The sequence below is a fragment of the Bubalus bubalis genome, chromosome 19 (genome assembly GCF_019923935.1).
Source record: "Bubalus bubalis isolate 160015118507 breed Murrah chromosome 19, NDDB_SH_1, whole genome shotgun sequence".
Classification (NCBI taxonomy): domain Eukaryota; kingdom Metazoa; phylum Chordata; class Mammalia; order Artiodactyla; family Bovidae; genus Bubalus; species Bubalus bubalis.
Genome location: NC_059175.1, coordinates 48,945,601 through 48,953,259, shown reverse-complemented (window position 1 = coordinate 48,953,259; position 7,659 = coordinate 48,945,601). Strand labels below are relative to the sequence as shown.

Below are 7,659 nucleotides of genomic sequence, written 5' to 3'. Positions count from 1 at the left end.
AAACACGCAGGTTTTGATAATAAATTATATGATCATAACACTTACTAACCACCCAACTACATCATGGTACTGGAACAAGGCTTTATCAATTCATATTTGGGAAACTTTTGAAGCAGTTTTGTTTCTGATTTATGAATAATGCATCTAAATTGTCTGGGTCAATTTCCCTACAAAAATTTTGGTGGCTCCTTGTTAAATATCGTTAAAAGAAACTACAACATAGTCCAGTTAATATTAACTTTCATACTGTGATTCTAAAAGAAAACAATAGTTGGCTTCCCATGTACTGGCAAGCAGGGAGACTTACTATTTATAGGACCATAGAAAGCATTACATAAAGGGAAGTCTGTTTTCATTTGTGTCTGACAACTTGACTAGTCTGAGACATAGAAAATTGTAAATGTGTAAAGTGTTTAAATGGGAGAAGTTTCTTTGCATTTCAGTTTGTCAGGACCTTTCACTAGCAAAAGTACAAGATTCTAGGAACCTTAAGGGACAAGTTATTATTCAAAGTTGGTCCCCAAATGTATCCCGATATGAAAATCAAATCACCTTCTTAAAATGTGGTCAGTTACACATCTTCTGTCTCACATGTTTGTGAGACCAATAGATCTTATTTCATTAGCTACAGAAATTATTTTGTCTTGTTGGCTTGAAAATACAAAATATATTAGCTTTAAATTGAACATTAAAAGTTAAGACCCCTTGAAAAGCATAGATGTCAATAATGAAATCAGCTAGCTGTGTAAAGAATAAATTCTTTTTAATTGTGACTTCTTCATTGTTGTTAGTGCTGTATGAAATCCAAACAACACTTTGTACTTTAAGACACACCTCTGGTGAGTCAACTTGAGTGTGTATTAAAATACCAAGAGATGGAACTGGTGAGAAGATGCTTCTGAAATGATAGGATCAGAATAAAATCAGATTAAAACTGGCTTTAACACATACTGATCCAAGTCCAAGAAGTCACAGTTTATGACATTTACCAAATCCTGGAAATGAACCTTTTAGGCATTATTATTTTCAAAATGACAGCTGAGTGTCAATTCTCTCTCTGTGGATCAAATCCAATACATCTAGGAAATGATATTAAGAAATAATACACACGCAAAATATATCAGTTAAGTTCAATTCAGTTCAGTCTCTCAGTCGTGTCCAATTCTTTGTGACCCCATGGACTACAGCACTCCAGGTTTCTCTTCATCACCATCTCCCAGAGCTTACTCAAATTCGTGTTCATCGAGTCAGTGATGCCATTCAACCATCTCATCCTCTGTCATCCCCTTCTCCTCTCACCTTCAATCTTTCCCAGCATCAGGGTCTTTTCCAATGAGTCAGTTCTTTGCATCAGGTGGCCAAAGTTTTGGAGTTTCAGCCTCAACATCAGTCCTTCCAATGAATATTCAGGAATAATTTCCTTTATGATTGACTGCTTTGATCTCCTTGCAGTCCAAGGAACTCTCAAAAGTCTTGTCCAATACCATAGTTCAAAAAACATCAGTTCTTCAGCGCTCAGCAATCTTTATGGTCCAACTCTCAAAACCATACATGACTATTGGAAAATTAGTGGTAGTAGTAGTGGTCAAAGTTACTACCATAGCTTTGACTAGATGGACCTTTGTCCACAAACTCTTGTCTCTGCTTTTTAATATGCTGTCTAGGTAGGTCATAGCTTTTCTTCCAAGGAGTAAGCATCTTTTAATTTCATGGCTACTGTCACCATCTGCAGTGATTTTGGAGCCCAAGAAAATAAAATCTCTCCCTGTTTCCATTATTTCCCCATCTATTTGCCATGAAATGATGGGACCAGATGCCATGATCTTCGTTTTCTGAATGTTGAGCTTTAAGCCAACTTTTTCACTCTCCTCTTTCACTTTCACCAGGAGGCTTTTTAATTCCTCTTCACTTTCTGCCATATGGGTGGTGCCATCTGCATATCTGAGGTTATTGATATTTCTCCCGGCAATCTTGATTCCACCTTGTGCTTCTTCCAGTCCAGCGTTTCTCATGATGTACTCTGCATATAAATTAAATAAGCAGGGTGACAATATGCAGCCTTGACATACTCCTTTTCCTATTTGGAACCAGTCTGTTGTTCCATGTCCAGCTCTAAGTGTTGATTCTTGACCTGCATATATATTTCTTAGGTGGCAGGTCAGGTGGTAGGGTATTCCCATCTCCCATACAACCCAGCAATCCCACTGCTGGGCATACACATCGAGGAAACCAGAATTGAAAGAGACACATGTACCCCAATGTTCATCGCAACACTGTTTATAATAGCCAGGACATGGAGGCAACCTAGATGTCCATCAGCAGATGAATGGATGGGAAAGCTGTGGTACATATACACAATGAAGTATTACTCAGCCATTAAAAAGAATACATTTGAATCAGTTCTAATGAGGTGGATGAAACTGGAGCCGATTATACAGAGTGAAGTAAGCCATAAAGAAAAACACCAATACAGTATACTAATGCATATATATGGAATTTAGAAAGATGGTAACGATAACCCTGTACGCAAGACAACAAAAGAGACACAGATGTATAGAACAGTCTTTTGGACTCTGTGGGAGAGGGAGGGGGGATGATTTGGGAGAATGGCATTGAAACATGTGTAATATCATATAAGAAATGAATCGCCAGTCCAGGTTTGATGCAGGATACAGGATGCTTGGGGCTGGTGCACTGGGATGACCCAGAGGGATGGTATAGGGAGGGAGGTGGGAGGGGGGTTCAGGATTGGGAACACGTGTGCACCTGTGGCGGATTCATGTTGATGTATGGCCAAACAAATACAATATTGTAAAGTAATTAGCCTCTAATTAAAATAAATTAAAAAAAAAGATTTATAAAGAATTCCCATCTCTTGACGGTATATAAAATATATACCTATACTCAAAAGCAAGAAGGAAGAAATTTGGTTTATCAGAAACTGTGAGAAATGCCTCAAAGTTTAAAAATAAAGAGGGACAAAATTATAGTTTGAGAGGCATGTAAGGATATATAAATATTCTTTAAAACCCTTTATGTTGTTTCCCCTCTACCACATCTAAATATATTTTGACTGAATTAAAAAGGATAAATCTCATCAATTTATTTGAATGCCAGAGAGTTGATTTCTGGTACTGTTCATAAAACAACAGAAGCTGATTTCTTGAAATTTGGGATACATGTTCTAATATAATAGAGAACAATACTTTCTAACATTCATAATTTCCTCAAAACTTGCATGAAACCATTTTAGCTGCCTACCTTTAAATAGAAAATCTTTCAATGTCTGTGGAGCCTAGGCACCCAACAACTTATAATTCAGCAACAGAACCTTCACTATACATAGCTTTCCCAGAGTTGCATCCATATATAATCCAAATTAACATAATCCTTTCACTGTGTGGCACTTCTTAAGTACTTCTGGGTCAAACTATTTTATGACCATAATCGTGAGTCAAACCTAGAGGGAAATTTCCTATTTCCTAACTATGGATGATTCTATTAGTGCTTTAATGCTTGGCATTTCTGAATCTGTACTCATTCTTGACAGAAAAGTACTAGAACATTTGAAGATGATCACTGTTTCCTTCTCCAAGCATATTTGTTTGCATAACTACAATAGCAAAATAAGAGACAAAAAGAAAAATAATACTAGCTTCTTTCTATATCCCAAGCAATATGCTATTACCTTAAAAACAGATAATGCCTCTGTCTGAATTTTTCCTTCTGTAGTTTACAAAGCAAATAAACTTTATAAAGCAAATCTTAAGTACAATTTCATTGCTGCTTACCACAGTTCCTTTTTGTTTTACATCCATTCATATATTAATATAATCACATAGTCAAGAAATATTTAATAATGGCCTTCTAGGTAACAGGCAATTTTATAGAAAAATAAAGTAATAAACTTCATTTGTCTTTGTTAACAGAAATAATGTATAAGCAGACCATTTCAGATATGACTATCTGTATTTGTCTAAGAAGTAGTGTAGGAGACTTGGCTTCTTGATAAAGCATATCACGACCTGAAATATTTTCAAGAGTACTGTAGAGGTTTTGTCTGAAATCTTTTTGTGTAAGAACATGAATTGGGGCATTTTAAAGACTGAACTAAATACAAACATCATAGAAAAAGGAAGACATGGATTCTGTATTCTACTCTTGTGCTTTTATTTTTGTGGAAGAAGAATCAATATAAAAAGCAATCTTCCTAGGAATGTAACTGGCATAAAATATAATAGTTTAACATTCGTTTTAATTAGGTGAATATTTCCTTAGATAGAAATAATAGTTTCTGCCATGATGAAATTCCACAAACTAAGAAGCTCAAGCAATGTAAAAGTGTTCTGTCAGTTTTGAAGCCTAGAAGCCTGAAATTCTGGTATCAGCAGGGCCATGCTCCCTTTGAAATCTGTAGAGACTTTTCTGGCTTCTGTTGTTTTGCCAGAATCATTGGTGTTCCTTACTGCAGGTGCATAACTCCAATCTCTGCCTTTAAACATTCTCCCAGGGTTTCTCAGTCTTCATATCCTCATCCCCTTATAAAACACTTATCATATCAGATTAAGAGCCCACCTTATTCCTAAACCAACTACATGTTCAATGTCCTTATTTCAAAATAAGATGAGAAGTACTTGGGGCTTGTGTTACAGGGAAAAAAGTGCACTCTGAGAGAATGGTCCCATTCCAGGTCTTAGGCAAGTCCCTGGAACAGCCGCTGAGTGTAGAGTCTTGGCTTCACACAGTAAAGGATTCAAGAACAGGCCACAGTAAAACAAAAGAAGGTTAATTCAAGGAGACACACACTCCACAGACAAGAGTTGGGCCATCTTGGAAGGCAGGGGACACCAGGGTGTGGTAGTTGTCGGTTTTTATAGGGATAGGTAATTTCATAGGCTAAATTTAGGGAGATGTGTAAGCTACTTGAAGAAAACTTAGATGAGCTCTGCGGATGCTGGAACTTTATGTGCAGAAAAAAGAACTCTGCTTTTCCTTTCTAACCTTCAAAACACAATGATTTAACTTATGCCTTCTTTTGGACCTGAAATAGCTCATGGCTTCTACCCTATGGAACATGGAATGGCTTCATGAACATTCCTGTATTGACTCAAGTATAAATTCCCCTTATGTGGTCAAGAGGATTATCCCCCTAGTTGACCGCAGTATAAAGCCACTCACAGACCCAGTGCCTAACATCTTGAACTAGCAGGAGATGGCAGCCTACACATTGACATTCAACATAGGTAACAGTTTGCCAAAATCAGCAAAGATAGTCAAAATATCTAACAACTCTTTCAGAAAAAGCACAGGCCAATCAGAATAAATACTGCTCTTAATAAACAGTGTGTCTTCCTTGTAATGGCTATTTATTTATTTATTTTTGACTGCATGAAGGATCTTCTTTGCTTCATGCAGTTTCTTTCATTGTGGCTCACACAGTCTCTAGTTGTGACATGGGGGCTTAGGTCCATGGCATGTGGGATCTTAGTTCGCTTACAGGGGAATCACACCCTTATCCCCTGCATTGCAACATTGATTCTTAACCACTGGACCACCAGGGAAGTCCTCATAGTATGTGGGAGAGCTTTACCAATGCAGAAGTTCTGAATGTCTCTCCTAGGCAGCAGTAGCAACTGTATTTATTTATTGTTATCTCTGTGGCTTTATGGAACATTTTTTCTGTAACAGAGATTTCTTTGCTAGATTAGTATTAACACAAAAATCTATCTAGTAAAATTTTAATTTTAGTTTTGAGACATGATTAGTGATTCTTTTCAAAGTGTTTGCATTATTTGATGCTTTTAATTTGATAGAAATTTTATAATATCTTAATAAAATAGGAACTGTAAGTAAGGCCTATACAAATTTAGGACCATATGAATCTTGTAGGGGAGCAAAATCTGCCACCACAAATGTGTCTCTTATGAGCATTATTTTAGGCTGATTAGTTTTAAGAGACTAAAGAATCTGGAAGTTTACTTAACTGCCTATAAGAATTTAGAGGGAGGGTCTATACCAAGAAGAGAGTAATCACCAGAGATAACTACAAAGATTATAAGCTGGTTTTGATAGTCTGGGTAGAATTTAGCAACACATCTTTGTTCAAAGCTTTCTCTGTGTCCCATTATGTCTACATGGCAGGAAAATCATGTTTTTGTTGTTGTTGTTGTTGTTTTATAAATGGTGGGAGTATGGTTTATTAAGCTTGTACCTTAGTACAGGCACTGGGCTTTCCCCATGGTGCTGTTAATGTTCAAAATCCAGACCTTCTGCCAAGTTTTCTTGAGCAGTGGCACCAAGAATTTGAAAGCTAAGTGGATTTTTTACATCATCTGTCATCTTTGTGTGGCCAAGAGCTACAGCCAGACACAGCACCTTCTTTATCTAGAACTTGATGGTAAACTTCACTTAATCAGCTTTGGCCACCACATTCTCGTTGTGGGTCAGCAAGGAAGGAAACTTGCCAGAATTATTCAGGCCTCCACTGAGGATATGTGGGATCTGTTTGATCAGACTCTGAAACAAAAAAGGTATCATACTTCTTGGCCATCTTCTTGACCAGTTTCTTATTCTTGTTGGGTTTTTTCAGTGTCTAACCATGTCCATGTCGGGCAAATCCACAACCTTGGCCTCGTCACAGTGGTGCTGGTCCCCAGAACACATGCAGAGAACCTGGGGCATGTAGAAGACTTAATCTTCAACTCAGTCCAGTTCAGTCGCTCAGTCGTGTCCGACTCTTTGCTACCCGATGAATTGCACCACGCCAGGCCTCCCTGTCCATCACCAACTCCCGGAGTTCACCCAGCCTCACATCCATCGAGTTGGTGATGCCATCCAGCCATCTCATCTTCTGTCATCCCCTTCTCCTCCTGTCCCCAATCCCTCCCATCATCAGGGTCTTTTCCAATGAGTCAACTCTTCCCATGAGGTGGTCAAAGTATTGGAGTTTCAGCTTCAGCATCAGTCCTTCCAATGAACACCCAGGACAGATCTCCTTTAGGATGGACTGGTTGGATCTCCTTGCAGTCCAAGAGACTCTCAAGAGTCTTCTCCAACACCACAGTTCAAAAGCATCAATTCTTTTGCACTCATCTTTCTTCCCAGTCCAAGTCTCACATCCATACATGACCACTGGAAAAACCATAGCCTTGACTAGACGGACCTTTGTTGGCAAAGTAGTATCTCTGCTTTTCAATATGCTATCTAGGTTTGTTATAACTTTCCTTGCATGTCCCAAAAGCATTTCTCCTTCTGAGGTCATAGTTCTTCAGACTGACCTGAAGCTCCACTGTCTCCAAAAGCTTCCACTTCCCACACTGATTCCCCTACACGACTTTCCACACCGCCTCCTAGAAGGTGTCTCTGAAGACTTTGTTGCTCATGGTAGGTGACATTGGGCTAACCTGAAGAGAGCAGAAAAACATTTTTATTTTGCTGCCAATGGACCTGCCTTTGAAGTCCCAGGCCCCACCCCCTTCTCCTTAGCAGAGGATGGCAAATTAACCTGACTCTCCTTGAGCCTCTTATATGTACAGAATTAAATTAAATGTGTTTTTCTTTCATTAATCTGTCTTACATCATTTATCAGACTAGCCAAAGAATCTATAAGAGAAGAAGGAAAAAGTCATCATTTCTTTCTCTCTCTATTGCATTCTTTAG

General features: G+C 38.2%; 1 pseudogene; it reads right to left on the bottom strand.

Moving 5' to 3' along the window:
- Positions 1 to 6,212: 6,212 nt before the first annotated feature.
- Positions 6,213 to 7,382, bottom strand: LOC102389501 (annotated as a pseudogene).
- Positions 7,383 to 7,659: the final 277 nt, after the last annotated feature.